The sequence below is a fragment of the Crinia signifera genome, chromosome 8 (assembly GCF_055691185.1).
Source record: "Crinia signifera chromosome 8, ASM5569118v1, whole genome shotgun sequence".
NCBI classification, from domain to species: domain Eukaryota; kingdom Metazoa; phylum Chordata; class Amphibia; order Anura; family Myobatrachidae; genus Crinia; species Crinia signifera.
Genome location: NC_139224.1, coordinates 84937374 through 84959096, shown reverse-complemented (window position 1 = coordinate 84959096; position 21723 = coordinate 84937374).

Genomic DNA, 21723 nt, shown 5'->3' with positions numbered 1-21723 from the left:
AGTTATGGAGAGCAAATAAATTCCTTATGCAAATTAGTTTGGAAATTAGACCATCTGATTGGTTGATGCAATTCTCATTAGGGATGGCCATCGGCCATCGATGTTTATAAACCATCGATGGGTTATGGTCGATGTTCAATAGTTTTTACATCAATGTTTAGTTAAAACGACTAGTTTTGTTATTTCCTGGTACACAGAGCAAAGTTCCACCCACGACACCAGTGAAGCCCCGCCCCCATATTCTGATTGGCCCACAGGCCAGTCAGTCAAATGCAATGGATGACCACTGATATGTAACAACATCGATGGCAAAGGCAACAATGGCCATCATTAATACTCATTCAAAACAATCCATTCCGATTGGTTTATGTACTGTCAGTCAACAGTTTTCTATTTTACTACTTTTGATGGGACCATCATGCAATAGTCTTCAACCAGGAAGCCAATTGGTCAAGAATGTTCTTGTTATCAACCATCTTTGGCTGGTTTTGTAGGTTTTCAATCAGACTAGGGTGAGGAAGGACCTAAGTAAGTTATTGAGAGCAAATAAATTCCTTATGCAAATTAGTTTGGAAATTAGACCATCTGATTGGTTGATGCAATTCTCATTAGGGATGGCCATCGATGGTTATAAACCATCGATGGGTTATGGTCGATGTTCAATAGTTTTTACATCAATGTTTAGTTAAAACGACTAGTTTTGTTTTGCTATTTCCTGGTACACAGAGCAAAGCTCCACCCACGACACCAGTGAAGCCCCGCCCCCATATTCTGATTGGCCCACAGGCCAGTCAGTCAAATACAATGGATGACCACTGATATGTAACAACATCGATGGCAAAGGCAACAATGGCCATCATTAATACTCATTCAAAACAATCCATTCCGATTGGTTTATGTACTGTCAGCCAACAGTTTTCTATTTTACTACTTTTGATGGGACCATCATGCAATAGTCTTCAACCAGGAAGCCAATTGGTCAAGAATGTTCTTGTTATCAACCATCTTTGGCTGGTTTTGTAGGTTTTCAATCAGACTAGGGTGAGGAAGGACCTAAGTAAGTTATGGAGAGCAAATAAATTCCTTATGCAAATTAGTTTGGAAATTAGACCATCTGATTGGTTGATGCAATTCTCATTAGGGATGGCCATCGGCCATCGATGTTTATAAACCATCGATGGGTTATGGTCGATGTTCAATAGTTTTTACATCAATGTTTAGTTAAAACGACTAGTTTTTTTTGCTATTTCCTGGTACACAGAGCAAAGCTCCACCCACGACACCAGTGAAGCCCCGCCCCCATATTCTGATTGGCCCACAGGCCAGTCAGTCAAATACAATGGATGACCACTGATTTGTAACAACATCGATGGCAAAGCCAACAATAACCATCATTAATACTCATTCAAAACAATCCATTCCGATTGGTTTATGTACTGTCAGTCAACAGTTTTCTATTTTACTACTTTTGATGGGACCATCATGCAATAGTCTTCAACCAGGAAGCCAATTGGTCAAGAATGTTCTTGTTATCAACCATCTTTGGCTGGTTTTGTGGGTTTTCAATCAGACTAGGGTGATCAAGGACCTAAGTAAGTTAATGAGAGCAAATAAATTCCTTATGCAAATTAGTTTGGAAATTAGACCATCTGATTGGTTGATGCAATTCTCATTAGGGATGGCCATCGATGTTTATAAACCATCGATGGGTTATGGTCGATGTTCAATAGTTTTTACATCAATGTTTAGTTAAAACGACTAGTTTTGTTTTACTATTTCCTGGTACACAGAGCAAAGCACCACCCATGACACCAGTGAAGCCCCGCACCCATATTCTGATTGGCCCACAGGCCAGTCAGTCAAATACAATGGATGACCACTGATATGTAACAACATCGATGGCAAAGGCAACAATGGCAATCATTAATACTCATTCAAAACAATCCATTCCGATTTGTTTATGTACTGTCAGCCAACAGTTTTCTATTTTACTACTTTTGATGGGACCATCATGCAATAGTCTTCAACCAGGAAGCCAATTGGTCAAGAATGTTCTTGTTATCAACCATCTTTGGCTGGTTTTGTATGTTTTCAATCAGACTAGGGTGAGGAAGGACCTAAGTAAGTTATGGAGAGCAAATAAATTCCTTATGCAAATTAGTTTGGAAATTAGACCATCTGATTGGTTGATGCAATTCTCATTAGGGATGGCCATCGGCCATCGATGTTTATAAACCATCGATGGGTTATGGTCGATGTTCAATAGTTTTTACATCAATGTTTAGTTAAAACGACTAGTTTTGTTTTGCTATTTCCTGTTACACAGAGCAAAGCTCCACCCACGACACCAGTGAAGCCCCGCCCCCATATTCTGATTTGCCCTCAGGCCAGTCAGTCAAATGCAATGGATGACCACTGATATGTAACAACATCGATGGCAAAGGCAACAATGGCCATCATTAATACTCATTCAAAACATTCCATTCCGATTGGTTTATGTACTGTCAGCCAACAGTTTTCTATTTTACTACTTTTGATGGGACCATCATGCAATAGTCTTCAACCAGGAAGCCAATTGGTCAAGAATGTTCTTGTTATCAACCATCTTTGGCTGGTTTTGTATGTTTTCAATGAGACTAGGGTGAGGAAGGACCTAAGTAAGTTATGGAGAGCAAATAAATTCCTTATGCAAATTAGTTTGGAAATTAGACCATCTGATTGGTTGATGCAATTCTCATTAGGGATGGCCATCGGCCATCGATGTTTATAAACCATCAATGGGTTATGGTCGATGTTCAATAGTTTTTACATCAATGTTTAGTTAAAACGACTAGTTTTGTTTTGCTATTTCCTGTTACACAGAGCAAAGCTCCACCCACGACACCAGTGAAGCCCCGCCCCCATATTCTGATTGGCCCTCAGGCCAGTCAGTCAAATGCAATGGATGACCACTGATATGTAACAACATCGATGGCAAAGGCAACAATGGCCATCATTAATACTCATTCAAAACATTCCATTCCGATTGGTTTATGTACTGTCAGTCAACAGTTTTCTATTTTACTACTTTTGATGGGACCATCATGCATTAGTCTTCAACCAAGAAGCCAATTGGTCAAGAATGTTCTTGTTATCAACCATCTTTGGCTGGTTTTGTAAGTTTTCAATCAGACTAGGGTGAGGAAGGACCTAAGTAAGTTATGGAGAGCAAATAAATTCCTTATGCAAATTAGTTTGGAAATTAGACCATCTGATTGGTTGATGCAATTCTCATTAGGGATGGCCATCGGCCATCGATGTTTATAAACCATCGATGGGTTATGGTCGATGTTCAATAGTTTTTACATCAATGTTTAGTTAAAACGACTAGTTTTGTTTTGCTATTTCCTGTTACACAGAGCAAAGCTCCACCCACGACACCAGGGAAGCCCCGCCCCCATATTCTGATTGGTCCTCAGGCCAGTCAGTCAAATGCAATGGATGACCACTGATATGTAACAACATCGATGGCAAAGGCAACAATGGCCATCATTAATACTCATTCAAAACATTCCATTCCGATTGGTTTATGTACTATCAGTCAACAGTTTTCTATTTTACTACTTTTGATGGGACCATCATGCATTAGTCTTCAACCAAGAAGCCAATTGGTCAAGAATGTTCTTGTTATCAACCATCTTTGGCTGGTTTTGTGGGTTTTCAATCAGACTAGGGTGATCAAGGACCTAAGTAAGTTAATGAGAGCAAATAAATTCCTTATGCAAATTAGTTTGGAAATTAGACCATCTGATTGGTTGATGCAATTCTCATTAGGGATGGCCATCGATGTTTATAAACCATCGATGGGTTATGGTCGATGTTCAATAGTTTTTACATCAATGTTTAGTTAAAACGACTAGTTTTGTTTTACTATTTCCTGGTACACAGAGCAAAGCACCACCCATGACACCAGTGAAGCCCCGCACCCATATTCTGATTGGCCCACAGGCCAGTCAGTCAAATACAATGGATGACCACTGATATGTAACAACATCGATGGCAAAGGCAACAATGGCAATCATTAATACTCATTCAAAACAATCCATTCCGATTTGTTTATGTACTGTCAGCCAACAGTTTTCTATTTTACTACTTTTGATGGGACCATCATGCAATAGTCTTCAACCAGGAAGCCAATTGGTCAAGAATGTTCTTGTTATCAACCATCTTTGGCTGGTTTTGTATGTTTTCAATCAGACTAGGGTGAGGAAGGACCTAAGTAAGTTATGGAGAGCAAATAAATTCCTTATGCAAATTAGTTTGGAAATTAGACCATCTGATTGGTTGATGCAATTCTCATTAGGGATGGCCATCGGCCATCGATGTTTATAAACCATCGATGGGTTATGGTCGATGTTCAATAGTTTTTACATCAATGTTTAGTTAAAACGACTAGTTTTGTTTTGCTATTTCCTGTTACACAGAGCAAAGCTCCACCCACGACACCAGTGAAGCCCCGCCCCCATATTCTGATTTGCCCTCAGGCCAGTCAGTCAAATGCAATGGATGACCACTGATATGTAACAACATCGATGGCAAAGGCAACAATGGCCATCATTAATACTCATTCAAAACATTCCATTCCGATTGGTTTATGTACTGTCAGCCAACAGTTTTCTATTTTACTACTTTTGATGGGACCATCATGCAATAGTCTTCAACCAGGAAGCCAATTGGTCAAGAATGTTCTTGTTATCAACCATCTTTGGCTGGTTTTGTATGTTTTCAATGAGACTAGGGTGAGGAAGGACCTAAGTAAGTTATGGAGAGCAAATAAATTCCTTATGCAAATTAGTTTGGAAATTAGACCATCTGATTGGTTGATGCAATTCTCATTAGGGATGGCCATCGGCCATCGATGTTTATAAACCATCAATGGGTTATGGTCGATGTTCAATAGTTTTTACATCAATGTTTAATTAAAACGACTAGTTTTGTTTTGCTATTTCCTGTTACACAGAGCAAAGCTCCACCCACGACACCAGTGAAGCCCCGCCCCCATATTCTGATTGGCCCTCAGGCCAGTCAGTCAAATGCAATGGATGACCACTGATATGTAACAACATCGATGGCAAAGGCAACAATGGCCATCATTAATACTCATTCAAAACATTCCATTCCGATTGGTTTATGTACTGTCAGTCAACAGTTTTCTATTTTACTACTTTTGATGGGACCATCATGCATTAGTCTTCAACCAAGAAGCCAATTGGTCAAGAATGTTCTTGTTATCAACCATCTTTGGCTGGTTTTGTAAGTTTTCAATCAGACTAGGGTGAGGAAGGACCTAAGTAAGTTATGGAGAGCAAATAAATTCCTTATGCAAATTAGTTTGGAAATTAGACCATCTGATTGGTTGATGCAATTCTCATTAGGGATGGCCATCGGCCATCGATGTTTATAAACCATCGATGGGTTATGGTCGATGTTCAATAGTTTTTACATCAATGTTTAGTTAAAACGACTAGTTTTGTTTTGCTATTTCCTGTTACACAGAGCAAAGCTCCACCCACGACACCAGGGAAGCCCCGCCCCCATATTCTGATTGGTCCTCAGGCCAGTCAGTCAAATGCAATGGATGACCACTGATATGTAACAACATCGATGGCAAAGGCAACAATGGCCATCATTAATACTCATTCAAAACATTCCATTCCGATTGGTTTATGTACTATCAGTCAACAGTTTTCTATTTTACTACTTTTGATGGGACCATCATGCATTAGTCTTCAACCAAGAAGCCAATTGGTCAAGAATGTTCTTGTTATCAACCATCTTTGGCTGGTTTTGTAAGTTTTCAATCAGACTAGGGTGAGGAAGGACCTAAGTAAGTTATGGAGAGCAAATAAATTCCTTATGCAAATTAGTTTGGAAATTAGACCATCTGATTGGTTGATGCAATTCTCATTAGGGATGGCCATCGGCCATCGATGTTTATAAACCATAGATGGGTTATGGTCGATGTTCAATAGTTTTTACATCAATGTTTAGTTAAAACGACTAGTTTTGTTATTTCCTGGTACACAGAGCAAAGTTCCACCCACGACACCAGTGAAGCCCCGCCCCCATATTCTGATTGGCCCACAGGCCAGTCAGTCAAATGCAATGGATGACCACTGATATGTAACAACATCGATGGCAAAGGCAACAATGGCCATCATTAATACTCATTCAAAACAATCCATTCCGATTGGTTTATGTACTGTCAGTCAACAGTTTTCTATTTTACTACTTTTGATGGGACCATCATGCAATAGTCTTCAACCAGGAAGCCAATTGGTCAAGAATGTTCTTGTTATCATCCATCTTTGGCTGGTTTTGTAGGTTTTCAATCAGACTAGGGTGAGGAAGGACCTAAGTAAGTTATTGAGAGCAAATAAATTACTTATGCAAATTAGTTTGGAAATTAGACCATCTGATTGGTTGATGCAATTCTCATTAGGGATGGCCATCGATGGTTATAAACCATCGATGGGTTATGGTCGATGTTCAATAGTTTTTACATCAATGTTTAGTTAAAACGACTAGTTTTGTTTTGCTATTTCCTGGTACACAGAGCAAAGCTCCACCCACGACACCAGTGAAGCCCCGCCCCCATATTCTGATTGGCCCACAGGCCAGTCAGTCAAATACAATGGATGACCACTGATATGTAACAACATCGATGGCAAAGGCAACAATGGCCATCATTAATACTCATTCAAAACAATCCATTCCGATTGGTTTATGTACTGTCAGCCAACAGTTTTCTATTTTACTACTTTTGATGGGACCATCATGCAATAGTCTTCAACCAGGAAGCCAATTGGTCAAGAATGTTCTTGTTATCAACCATCTTTGGCTGGTTTTGTAGGTTTTCAATCAGACTAGGGTGAGGAAGGACCTAAGTAAGTTATGGAGAGCAAATAAATTCCTTATGCAAATTAGTTTGGAAATTAGACCATCTGATTGGTTGATGCAATTCTCATTAGGGATGGCCATCGGCCATCGATGTTTATAAACCATCGATGGGTTATGGTCGATGTTCAATAGTTTTTACATCAATGTTTAGTTAAAACGACTAGTTTTTTTTGCTATTTCCTGGTACACAGAGCAAAGCTCCACCCACGACACCAGTGAAGCCCCGCCCCCATATTCTGATTGGCCCACAGGCCAGTCAGTCAAATACAATGGATGACCACTGATTTGTAACAACATCGATGGCAAAGCCAACAATAACCATCATTAATACTCATTCAAAACAATCCATTCCGATTGGTTTATGTACTGTCAGTCAACAGTTTTCTATTTTACTACTTTTGATGGGACCATCATGCAATAGTCTTCAACCAGGAAGCCAATTGGTCAAGAATGTTCTTGTTATCAACCATCTTTGGCTGGTTTTGTGGGTTTTCAATCAGACTAGGGTGAGGAAGGACCTAAGTAAGTTATGGAGAGCAAATAAATTCCTTATGCAAATTAGTTTGGAAATTAGACCATCTGATTTGTTGATGCAATTCTCATTAGGGATGGCCATCGGCTATCGATGTTTATAAACCATCGATGGGTTATGGTCGATGTTCAATAGTTTTTACATCAATATTTAGTTAAAACGACTAGTTTTGTTATTTCCTGGTACACAGAGCAAAGTTCCACCCACGACACCAGTGAAGCCCCGCCCCCATATTCTGATTGGCCCACATGCCAGTCAGTCAAATGCAATGGATGACCACTGATATGTAACAACATCGATGGCAAAGGCAACAATGGCCATCATTAATACTCATTCAAAACAATCCATTCCGATTGGTTTATGTACTGTCAGTCAACAGTTTTTTATTTTACTACTTTTGATGGGACCATCATGCAATAGTCTTCAACCAGGAAGCCAATTGGTCAAGAATGTTCTTGTTATCAACCATCTTTGGCTGGTTTAGTAGGTTTTCAATCAGACTAGGGTGAGGAAGGACCTAAGTAAGTTAATGAGAGCAAATAAATTCCTTATGCAAATTAGTTTGGAAATTAGACCATCTGATTGGTTGATGCAATTCTCATTAGGGATGGCCATCGATGTTTATAAACCATCGATGGGTTATGGTCGATGTTCAATAGTTTTTACATCAATGTTTAGTTAAAACGACTAGTTTTGTTTTACTATTTCCTGGTACACAGAGCAAAGCACCACCCATGACACCAGTGAAGCCCCGCCCCCATATTCTGATTGGCCCACAGGCCAGTCAGTCAAATACAATGGATGACCACTGATATGTAACAACATCGATGGCAAAGGCAACAATGGCAATCATTAATACTCATTCAAAACAATCCATTCCGATTTGTTTATGTACTGTCAGCCAACAGTTTTCTATTCTACTACTTTTGATGGGACCATCATGCAATAGTCTTCAACCAGGAAGCCAATTGGTCAAGAATGTTCTTGTTATTAACCATCTTTGGCTGGTTTTGTATGTTTTCAATCAGACTAGGGTGAGGAAGGACCTAAGTAAGTTATGGAGAGCAAATAAATTCCTTATGCAAATTAGTTTGGAAATTAGACCATCTGATTGGTTGATGCAATTCTCATTAGGGATGGCCATCGGCCATCGATGTTTATAAACCATCGATGGGTTATGGTCGATGTTCAATAGTTTTTACATCAATGTTTAGTTAAAACGACTAGTTTTGTTTTGCTATTTCCTGTTACACAGAGCAAAGCTCCACCCACGACACCAGGGAAGCCCCGCCCCCATATTCTGATTGGCCCTCAGGCCAGTCAGTCAAATGCAATGGATGACCACTGATATGTAACAACATCGATGGCAAAGGCAACAATGGCCATCATTAATACTCATTCAAAACATTCCATTCCGATTGGTTTATGTACTGTCAGTCAACAGTTTTCTATTTTACTACTTTTGATGGGACCATCATGCATTAGTCTTCAACCAAGAAGCCAATTGGTCAAGAATGTTCTTGTTATCAACCATCTTTGGCTGGTTTTGTAAGTTTTCAATCAGACTAGGGTGAGGAAGGACCTAAGTAAGTTATGGAGAGCAAATAAATTCCTTATGCAAATTAGTTTGGAAATTAGACCATCTGATTGGTTGATGCAATTCTCATTAGGGATGGCCATCGGCCATCGATGTTTATAAACCATCGATGGGTTATGGTCGATGTTCAATAGTTTTTACATCAATGTTTAGTTAAAACGACTAGTTTTGTTATTTCCTGGTACACAGAGCAAAGTTCCACCCACGACACCAGTGAAGCCCCGCCCCCATATTCTGATTGGCCCACAGGCCAGTCAGTCAAATGCAATGGATGACCACTGATATGTAACAACATCGATGGCAAAGGCAACAATGGCCATCATTAATACTCATTCAAAACAATCCATTCCGATTGGTTTATGTACTGTCAGTCAACAGTTTTCTATTTTATTACTTTTGATGGGACCATCATGCAATAGTCTTCAACCAGGAAGCCAATTGGTCAAGAATGTTCTTGTTATCAACCATCTTTGGCTGGTTTTGTAGGTTTTCAATCAGACTAGGGTGAGGAAGGACCTAAGTAAGTTATTGAGAGCAAATAAATTCCTTATGCAAATTAGTTTGGAAATTAGACCATCTGATTGGTTGATGCAATTCTCATTAGGGATGGCCATCGATGGTTATAAACCATCGATGGGTTATGGTCGATGTTCAATAGTTTTTACATCAATGTTTAGTTAAAACGACTAGTTTTGTTTTGCTATTTCCTGGTACACAGAGCAAAGTTCCACCCACGACACCAGTGAAGCCCCGCCCCCATATTCTGATTGGCCCACAGGCCAGTCAGTCAATTGCAATGGATGACCACTGATATGTAACAACATCGATGGCAAAGGCAACAATGGCCACCATTAATACTCATTCAAAACAATCCATTCCGATTGGTTTATGTACTGTCAGTCAACAGTTTTCTATTTTACTACTTTTGATGGGACCATCATGCAATAGTCTTCAACCAGGAAGCCAATTGGTCAAGAATGTTCTTGTTATCAACCATCTTTGGCTGGTTTTGTAGGTTTTCAATCAGACTAGGGTAAGGAAGGACCTAAGTAAGTTAATGAGAGCAAATAAATTCCTTATGCAAATTAGTTTGGAAATTAGACCATCTGATTGGTTGATGCAATTCTCATTAGGGATGGCCATCGATGTTTATAAACCATCGATGGGTTATGGTCGATGTTCAATAGTTTTTAACATCAATGTTTAGTTAAAACGACTAGTTTTGTTTTACTATTTCCTGGTACACAGAGCAAAGCTCCACCCATGACACCAGTGAAGCCCCGCACCCATATTCTGATTGGCCCACAGGCCAGTCAGTCAAATGCAATGGATGACCACTGATATGTAACAACATCGATGGCAAAGGCAACAATGGCCATCATTAATACTCATTCAAAACATTCCATTCCGATTGGTTTATGTACTGTCAGTCAACAGTTTTCTATTTTACTACTTTTGATGGGACCATCATGCATTAGTCTTCAACCAAGAAGCCAATTGGTCAAGAATGTTCTTGTTATCAACCATCTTTGGCTGGTTTTGTAAGTTTTCAATCAGACTAGGGTGAGGAAGGACCTAAGTAAGTTATGGAGAGCAAATAAATTCCTTATGCAAATTAGTTTGGAAATTAGACCATCTGATTGGTTCATGCAATTCTCATTAGGGATGGCCATCGGCCATCGATGTTTATAAACCATCGATGGGTTATGGTCGATGTTCAATAGTTTTTACATCAATGTTTAGTTAAAACGACTAGTTTTGTTTTGCTATTTCCTGTTACACAGAGCAAAGCTCCACCCACGACACCAGGGAAGCCCCGCCCCCATATTCTGATTGGTCCTCAGGCCAGTCAGTCAAATGCAATGGATGACCACTGATATGTAACAACATCGATGGCAAAGGCAACAATGGCCATCATTAATACTCATTCAAAACATTCCATTCCGATTGGTTTATGTACTATCAGTCAACAGTTTTCTATTTTACTACTTTTGATGGGACCATCATGCATTAGTCTTCAACCAAGAAGCCAATTGGTCAAGAATGTTCTTGTTATCAACCATCTTTGGCTGGTTTTGTAAGTTTTCAATCAGACTAGGGTGAGGAAGGACCTAAGTAAGTTATGGAGAGCAAATAAATTCCTTATGCAAATTAGTTTGGAAATTAGACCATCTGATTGGTTGATGCAATTCTCATTAGGGATGGCCATCGGCCATCGATGTTTATAAACCATAGATGGGTTATGGTCGATGTTCAATAGTTTTTACATCAATGTTTAGTTAAAACGACTAGTTTTGTTATTTCCTGGTACACAGAGCAAAGTTCCACCCACGACACCAGTGAAGCCCCGCCCCCATATTCTGATTGGCCCACAGGCCAGTCAGTCAAATGCAATGGATGACCACTGATATGTAACAACATCGATGGCAAAGGCAACAATGGCCATCATTAATACTCATTCAAAACAATCCATTCCGATTGGTTTATGTACTGTCAGTCAACAGTTTTCTATTTTACTACTTTTGATGGGACCATCATGCAATAGTCTTCAACCAGGAAGCCAATTGGTCAAGAATGTTCTTGTTATCATCCATCTTTGGCTGGTTTTGTAGGTTTTCAATCAGACTAGGGTGAGGAAGGACCTAAGTAAGTTATTGAGAGCAAATAAATTACTTATGCAAATTAGTTTGGAAATTAGACCATCTGATTGGTTGATGCAATTCTCATTAGGGATGGCCATCGATGGTTATAAACCATCGATGGGTTATGGTCGATGTTCAATAGTTTTTACATCAATGTTTAGTTAAAACGACTAGTTTTGTTTTGCTATTTCCTGGTACACAGAGCAAAGCTCCACCCACGACACCAGTGAAGCCCCGCCCCCATATTCTGATTGGCCCACAGGCCAGTCAGTCAAATACAATGGATGACCACTGATATGTAACAACATCGATGGCAAAGGCAACAATGGCCATCATTAATACTCATTCAAAACAATCCATTCCGATTGGTTTATGTACTGTCAGCCAACAGTTTTCTATTTTACTACTTTTGATGGGACCATCATGCAATAGTCTTCAACCAGGAAGCCAATTGGTCAAGAATGTTCTTGTTATCAACCATCTTTGGCTGGTTTTGTAGGTTTTCAATCAGACTAGGGTGAGGAAGGACCTAAGTAAGTTATGGAGAGCAAATAAATTCCTTATGCAAATTAGTTTGGAAATTAGACCATCTGATTGGTTGATGCAATTCTCATTAGGGATGGCCATCGGCCATCGATGTTTATAAACCATCGATGGGTTATGGTCGATGTTCAATAGTTTTTACATCAATGTTTAGTTAAAACGACTAGTTTTTTTTGCTATTTCCTGGTACACAGAGCAAAGCTCCACCCACGACACCAGTGAAGCCCCGCCCCCATATTCTGATTGGCCCACATGCCAGTCAGTCAAATGCAATGGATGACCACTGATATGTAACAACATCGATGGCAAAGGCAACAATGGCCATCATTAATACTCATTCAAAACAATCCATTCCGATTGGTTTATGTACTGTCAGTCAACAGTTTTTTATTTTACTACTTTTGATGGGACCATCATGCAATAGTCTTCAACCAGGAAGCCAATTGGTCAAGAATGTTCTTGTTATCAACCATCTTTGGCTGGTTTAGTAGGTTTTCAATCAGACTAGGGTGAGGAAGGACCTAAGTAAGTTAATGAGAGCAAATAAATTCCTTATGCAAATTAGTTTGGAAATTAGACCATCTGATTGGTTGATGCAATTCTCATTAGGGATGGCCATCGATGTTTATAAACCATCGATGGGTTATGGTCGATGTTCAATAGTTTTTACATCAATGTTTAGTTAAAACGACTAGTTTTGTTTTACTATTTCCTGGTACACAGAGCAAAGCACCACCCATGACACCAGTGAAGCCCCGCACCCATATTCTGATAGGCCCACAGGCCAGTCAGTCAAATACAATGGATGACCACTGATATGTAACAACATCGATGGCAAAGGCAACAATGGCCACCATTAATACTCATTCAAAACAATCCATTCCGATTGGTTTATGTACTGTCAGTCAACAGTTTTCTATTTTACTACTTTTGATGGGACCATCATGCAATAGTCTTCAACCAGGAAGCCAATTGGTCAAGAATGTTCTTGTTATCAACCATCTTTGGCTGGTTTTGTAGGTTTTCAATCAGACTAGGGTAAGGAAGGACCTAAGTAAGTTAATGAGAGCAAATAAATTCCTTATGCAAATTAGTTTGGAAATTAGACCATCTGATTGGTTGATGCAATTCTCATTAGGGATGGCCATCGATGTTTATAAACCATCGATGGGTTATGGTCGATGTTCAATAGTTTTTACATCAATGTTTAGTTAAAACGACTAGTTTTGTTTTACTATTTCCTGGTACACAGAGCAAAGCTCCACCCATGACACCAGTGAAGCCCCGCACCCATATTCTGATTGGCCCACAGGCCAGTCAGTCAAATGCAATGGATGACCACTGATATGTAACAACATCGATGGCAAAGGCAACAATGGCCATCATTAATACTCATTCAAAACATTCCATTCCGATTGGTTTATGTACTGTCAGTCAACAGTTTTCTATTTTACTACTTTTGATGGGACCATCATGCATTAGTCTTCAACCAAGAAGCCAATTGGTCAAGAATGTTCTTGTTATCAACCATCTTTGGCTGGTTTTGTAAGTTTTCAATCAGACTAGGGTGAGGAAGGACCTAAGTAAGTTATGGAGAGCAAATAAATTCCTTATGCAAATTAGTTTGGAAATTAGACCATCTGATTGGTTGATGCAATTCTCATTAGGGATGGCCATCGGCCATCGATGTTTATAAACCATCGATGGGTTATGGTCGATGTTCAATAGTTTTTACATCAATGTTTAGTTAAAAAGACTAGTTTTGTTTTGCTATTTCCTGTTACACAGAGCAAAGCTCCACCCACGACACCAGGGAAGCCCCGCCCCCATATTCTGATTGGTCCTCAGGCCAGTCAGTCAAATGCAATGGATGACCACTGATATGTAACAACATCGATGGCAAAGGCAACAATGGCCATCATTAATACTCATTCAAAACATTCCATTCCGATTGGTTTATGTACTATCAGTCAACAGTTTTCTATTTTACTACTTTTGATTGGACTATCATGCATTAGTCTTCAACCAAGAAGCCAATTGGTCAAGAATGTTCTTGTTATCAACCATCTTTGGCTGGTTTTGTAAGTTTTCAATCAGACTAGGGTGAGGAAGGACCTAAGTAAGTTATGGAGAGCAAATAAATTCCTTATGCAAATTAGTTTGGAAATTAGACCATCTGATTGGTTGATGCAATTCTCATTAGGGATGGCCATCGGCCATCGATGTTTATAAACCATAGATGGGTTATGGTCGATGTTCAATAGTTTTTACATCAATGTTTAGTTAAAACGACTAGTTTTGTTATTTCCTGGTACACAGAGCAAAGTTCCACCCACGACACCAGTGAAGCCCCGCCCCCATATTCTGATTGGCCCACAGGCCAGTCAGTCAAATGCAATGGATGACCACTGATATGTAACAACATCGATGGCAAAGGCAACAATGGCCATCATTAATACTCATTCAAAACAATCCATTCCGATTGGTTTATGTACTGTCAGTCAACAGTTTTCTATTTTACTACTTTTGATGGGACCATCATGCAATAGTCTTCAACCAGGAAGCCAATTGGTCAAGAATGTTCTTGTTATCATCCATCTTTGGCTGGTTTTGTAGGTTTTCAATCAGACTAGGGTGAGGAAGGACCTAAGTAAGTTATTGAGAGCAAATAAATTACTTATGCAAATTAGTTTGGAAATTAGACCATCTGATTGGTTGATGCAATTCTCATTAGGGATGGCCATCGATGGTTATAAACCATCGATGGGTTATGGTCGATGTTCAATAGTTTTTACATCAATGTTTAGTTAAAACGACTAGTTTTGTTTTGCTATTTCCTGGTACACAGAGCAAAGCTCCACCCACGACACCAGTGAAGCCCCGCCCCCATATTCTGATTGGCCCACAGGCCAGTCAGTCAAATACAATGGATGACCACTGATATGTAACAACATCGATGGCAAAGGCAACAATGGCCATCATTAATACTCATTCAAAACAATCCATTCCGATTGGTTTATGTACTGTCAGCCAACAGTTTTCTATTTTACTACTTTTGATGGGACCATCATGCAATAGTCTTCAACCAGGAAGCCAATTGGTCAAGAATGTTCTTGTTATCAACCATCTTTGGCTGGTTTTGTAGGTTTTCAATCAGACTAGGGTGAGGAAGGACCTAAGTAAGTTATGGAGAGCAAATAAATTCCTTATGCAAATTAGTTTGGAAATTAGACCATCTGATTGGTTGATGCAATTCTCATTAGGGATGGCCATCGGCCATCGATGTTTATAAACCATCGATGGGTTATGGTCGATGTTCAATAGTTTTTACATCAATGTTTAGTTAAAACGACTAGTTTTTTTTGCTATTTCCTGGTACACAGAGCAAAGCTCCACCCACGACACCAGTGAAGCCCCGCCCCCATATTCTGATTGGCCCACATGCCAGTCAGTCAAATGCAATGGATGACCACTGATATGTAACAACATCGATGGCAAAGGCAACAATGGCCATCATTAATACTCATTCAAAACAATCCATTCCGATTGGTTTATGTACTGTCAGTCAACAGTTTTTTATTTTACTACTTTTGATGGGACCATCATGCAATAGTCTTCAACCAGGAAGCCAATTGGTCAAGAATGTTCTTGTTATCAACCATCTTTGGCTGGTTTAGTAGGTTTTCAATCAGACTAGGGTGAGGAAGGACCTAAGTAAGTTAATGAGAGCAAATAAATTCCTTATGCAAATTAGTTTGGAAATTAGACCATCTGATTGGTTGATGCAATTCTCATTAGGGATGGCCATCGATGTTTATAAACCATCGATGGGTTATGGTCGATGTTCAATAGTTTTTACATCAATGTTTAGTTAAAACGACTAGTTTTGTTTTACTATTTCCTGGTACACAGAGCAAAGCACCACCCATGACACCAGTGAAGCCCCGCACCCATATTCTGATTGGCCCACAGGCCAGTCAGTCAAATACAATGGATGACCACTGATATGTAACAACATCGATGGCAAAGGCAACAATGGCCACCATTAATACTCATTCAAAACAATCCATTCCGATTGGTTTATGTACTGTCAGTCAACAGTTTTCTATTTTACTACTTTTGATGGGACCATCATGCAATAGTCTTCAACCAGGAAGCCAATTGGTCAAGAATGTTCTTGTTATCAACCATCTTTGGCTGGTTTTGTAGGCTTTCAATCAGACTAGGGTAAGGAAGGACCTAAGTAAGTTAATGAGAGCAAATAAATTCCTTATGCAAATTAGTTTGGAAATTAGACCATCTGATTGGTTGATGCAATTCTCATTAGGGATGGCCATCGATGTTTATAAACCATCGATGGGTTATGGTCGATGTTCAATAGTTTTTACATCAATGTTTAGTTAAAACGACTAGTTTTGTTTTACTATTTCCTGGTACACAGAGCAAAGCTCCACCCATGACACCAGTGAAGCCCCGCACCCATATTCTGATTGGCCCACAGGCCAGTCAGTCAAATGCAATGGATGACCACTGATATGTAACAACATCGATGGCAAAGGCAACAATGGCCATCATTAATACTCATTCAAAACATTCCATTCCGATTGGTTTATGTACTGTCAGTCAACAGTTTTCTATTTTACTACTTTTGATGGGACCATCATGCATTAGTCTTCAACCAAGAAGCCAATTGGTCAAGAATGTTCTTGTTATCAACCATCTTTGGCTGGTTTTGTAAGTTTTCAATCAGACTAGGGTGAGGAAGGACCTAAGTAAGTTATGGAGAGCAAATAAATTCCTTATGCAAATTAGTTTGGAAATTAGACCATCTGATTGGTTGATGCAATTCTCATTAGGGATGGCCATCGGCCATCGATGTTTATAAACCATCGATGGGTTATGGTCGATGTTCAATAGTTTTTACATCAATGTTTAGTTAAAACGACTAGTTTTGTTTTGCTATTTCCTGTTACACAGAGCAAAGCTCCACCCACGACACCAGGGAAGCCCCGCCCCCATATTCTGATTGGTCCTCAGGCCAGTCAGTCAAATGCAATGGATGACCACTGATATGTAACAACATCGATGGCAAAGGCAACAATGGCCATCATTAATACTCATTCAAAACATTCCATCCCGATTGGTTTATGTACTATCAGTCAACAGTTTTCTATTTTACTACTTTTGATGGGACCATCATGCATTAGTCTTCAACCAAGAAGCCAATTGGTCAAGAATGTTCTTGTTATCAACCATCTTTGGCTGGTTTTGTAAGTTTTCAATCAGACTAGGGTGAGGAAGGACCTAAGTAAGTTATGGAGAGCAAATAAATTCCTTATGCAAATTAGTTTGGAAATTAGACCATCTGATTGGTTGATGCAATTCTCATTAGGGATGGCCATCGGCCATCGATGTTTATAAACCATAGATGGGTTATGGTCGATGTTCAATAGTTTTTACATCAATGTTTAGTTAAAACGACTAGTTTTGTTATTTCCTGGTACACAGAGCAAAGTTCCACCCACGACACCAGTGAAGCCCCGCCCCCATATTCTGATTGGCCCACAGGCCAGTCAGTCAAATGCAATGGATGACCACTGATATGTAACAACATCGATGGCAAAGGCAACAATGGCCATCATTAATACTCATTCAAAACAATCCATTCCGATTGGTTTATGTACTGTCAGTCAACAGTTTTCTATTTTACTACTTTTGATGGGACCATCATGCAATAGTCTTCAACCAGGAAGCCAATTGGTCAAGAATGTTCTTGTTATCATCCATCTTTGGCTGGTTTTGTAGGTTTTCAATCAGACTAGGGTGAGGAAGGACCTAAGTAAGTTATTGAGAGCAAATAAATTACTTATGCAAATTAGTTTGGAAATTAGACCATCTGATTGGTTGATGCAATTCTCATTAGGGATGGCCATCGATGGTTATAAACCATCGATGGGTTATGGTCGATGTTCAATAGTTTTTACATCAATGTTTAGTTAAAACGACTAGTTTTGTTTTGCTATTTCCTGGTACACAGAGCAAAGCTCCACCCACGACACCAGTGAAGCCCCGCCCCCATATTCTGATTGGCCCACAGGCCAGTCAGTCAAATACAATGGATGACCACTGATATGTAACAACATCGATGGCAAAGGCAACAATGGCCATCATTAATACTCATTCAAAACAATCCATTCCGATTGGTTTATGTACTGTCAGCCAACAGTTTTCTATTTTACTACTTTTGATGGGACCATCATGCAATAGTCTTCAACCAGGAAGCCAATTGGTCAAGAATGTTCTTGTTATCAACCATCTTTGGCTGGTTTTGTAGGTTTTCAATCAGACTAGGGTGAGGAAGGACCTAAGTAAGTTATGGAGAGCAAATAAATTCCTTATGCAAATTAGTTTGGAAATTAGACCATCTGATTGGTTGATGCAATTCTCATTAGGGATGGCCATCGGCCATCGATGTTTATAAACCATCGATGGGTTATGGTCGATGTTCAATAGTTTTTACATCAATGTTTAGTTAAAACGACTAGTTTTTTTTGCTATTTCCTGGTACACAGAGCAAAGCTCCACCCACGACACCAGTGAAGCCCCGCCCCCATATTCTGATTGGCCCACATGCCAGTCAGTCAAATGCAATGGATGACCACTGATATGTAACAACATCGATGGCAAAGGCAACAATGGCCATCATTAATACTCATTCAAAACAATCCATTCCGATTGGTTTATGTACTGTCAGTCAACAGTTTTTTATTTTACTACTTTTGATGGGACCATCATGCAATAGTCTTCAACCAGGAAGCCAATTGGTCAAGAATGTTCTTGTTATCAACCATCTTTGGCTGGTTTAGTAGGTTTTCAATCAGACTAGGGTGAGGAAGGACCTAAGTAAGTTAATGAGAGCAAATAAATTCCTTATGCAAATTAGTTTGGAAATTAGACCATCTGATTGGTTGATGCAATTCTCATTAGGGATGGCCATCGATGTTTATAAACCATCGATGGGTTATGGTCGATGTTCAATAGTTTTTACATCAATGTTTAGTTAAAACGACTAGTTTTGTTTTACTATTTCCTGGTACACAGAGCAAAGCACCACCCATGACACCAGTGAAGCCCCGCACCCATATTCTGATTGGCCCACAGGCCAGTCAGTCAAATACAATGGATGACCACTGATATGTAACAACATCGATGGCAAAGGCAACAATGGCCACCATTAATACTCATTCAAAACAATCCATTCCGATTGGTTTATGTACTGTCAGTCAACAGTTTTCTATTTTACTACTTTTGATGGGACCATCATGCAATAGTCTTCAACCAGGAAGCCAATTGGTCAAGAATGTTCTTGTTATCAACCATCTTTGGCTGGTTTTGTAGGTTTTCAATCAGACTAGGGTAAGGAAGGACCTAAGTAAGTTAATGAGAGCAAATAAATTCCTTATGCAAATTAGTTTGGAAATTAGACCATCTGATTGGTTGATGCAATTCTCATTAGGGATGGCCATCGATGTTTATAAACCATCGATGGGTTATGGTCGATGTTCAATAGTTTTTACATCAATGTTTAGTTAAAACGACTAGTTTTGTTTTACTATTTCCTGGTACACAGAGCAAAGCTCCACCCATGACACCAGTGAAGCCCCGCACCCATATTCTGATTGGCCCACAGGCCAGTCAGTCAAATGCAATGGATGACCACTGATATGTAACAACATCGATGGCAAAGGCAACAATGGCCATCATTAATACTCATTCAAAACATTCCATTCCGATTGGTTTATGTACTGTCAGTCAACAGTTTTCTATTTTACTACTTTTGATGGGACCATCATGCATTAGTCTTCAACCAAGAAGCCAATTGGTCAAGAATGTTCTTGTTATCAACCATCTTTGGCTGGTTTTGTAAGTTTTCAATCAGACTAGGGTGAGGAAGGACCTAAGTAAGTTATGGAGAGCAAATAAATTCCTTATGCAAATTAGTTTGGAAATTAGACCATCTGATTGGTTGATGCAATTCTCATTAGGGATGGCCATCGGCCATCGATGTTTATAAACCATCGATGGGTTATGGTCGATGTTCAATAGTTTTTACATCAATGTTTAGTTAAAACGACTAGTTTTGTTTTGCTATTTCCTGTTACACAGAGCAAAGCTCCACCCACGACACCAGGGAAGCCCCGCCCCCATATTCTGATTGGTCCTCAGGCCAGTCAGTCAAATGCAATGGATGACCACTGATATGTAACAACATCGATGGCAAAGGCAACAATGGCCATCATTAATACTCATTCAAAACATTCCATTCCGATTGGTTTATGTACTATCAGTCAACAGTTTTCTATTTTACTACTTTTGATGGGACCATCATGCATTAGTCTTCAACCAAGAAGCCAATTGGTCAAGAATGTTCTTGTTATCAACCATCTTTGGCTGGTTTTGTAAGTTTTCAATCAGACTAGGGTGAGGAAGGACCTAAGTAAGTTATGGAGAGCAAATAAATTCCTTATGCAAATTAGTTTGGAAATTAGACCATCTGATTGGTTGATGCAATTCTCATTAGGGATGGCCATCGGCCATCGATGTTTATAAACCATAAATGGGTTATGGTCGATGTTCAATAGTTTTTACATCAATGTTTAGTTAAAACGACTAGTTTTGTTATTTCCTGGTACACAGAGCAAAGTTCCACCCACGACACCAGTGAAGCCCCGCCCCCATATTCTGATTGGCCCACAGGCCAGTCAGTCAAATGCAATGGATGACCACTGATATGTAACAACATCGATGGCAAAGGCAACAATGGCCATCATTAATACTCATTCAAAACAATCCATTCCGATTGGTTTATGTACTGTCAGTCAACAGTTTTCTATTTTACTACTTTTGATGGGACCATCATGCAATAGTCTTCAACCAGGAAGCCAATTGGTCAAGAATGTTCTTGTTATCATCCATCTTTGGCTGGTTTTGTAGGTTTTCAATCAGACTAGGGTGAGGAAGGACCTAAGTAAGTTATTGAGAGCAAATAAATTACTTATGCAAATTAGTTTGGAAATTAGACCATCTGATTGGTTGATGCAATTCTCATTAGGGATGGCCATCGATGGTTATAAACCATCGATGGGTTATGGTCGATGTTCAATAGTTTTTACATCAATGTTTAGTTAAAACGACTAGTTTTGTTTTGCTATTTCCTGGTACACAGAGCAAAGCTCCACCCACGACACCAGTGAAGCCCCGCCCCCATATTCTGATTGGCCCACAGGCCAGTCAGTCAAATACAATGGATGACCACTGATATGTAACAACATCGATGGCAAAGGCAACAATGGCCATCATTAATACTCATTCAAAACAATCCATTCCGATTGGTTTATGTACTGTCAGCCAACAGTTTTCTATTTTACTACTTTTGATGGGACCATCATGCAATAGTCTTCAACCAGGAA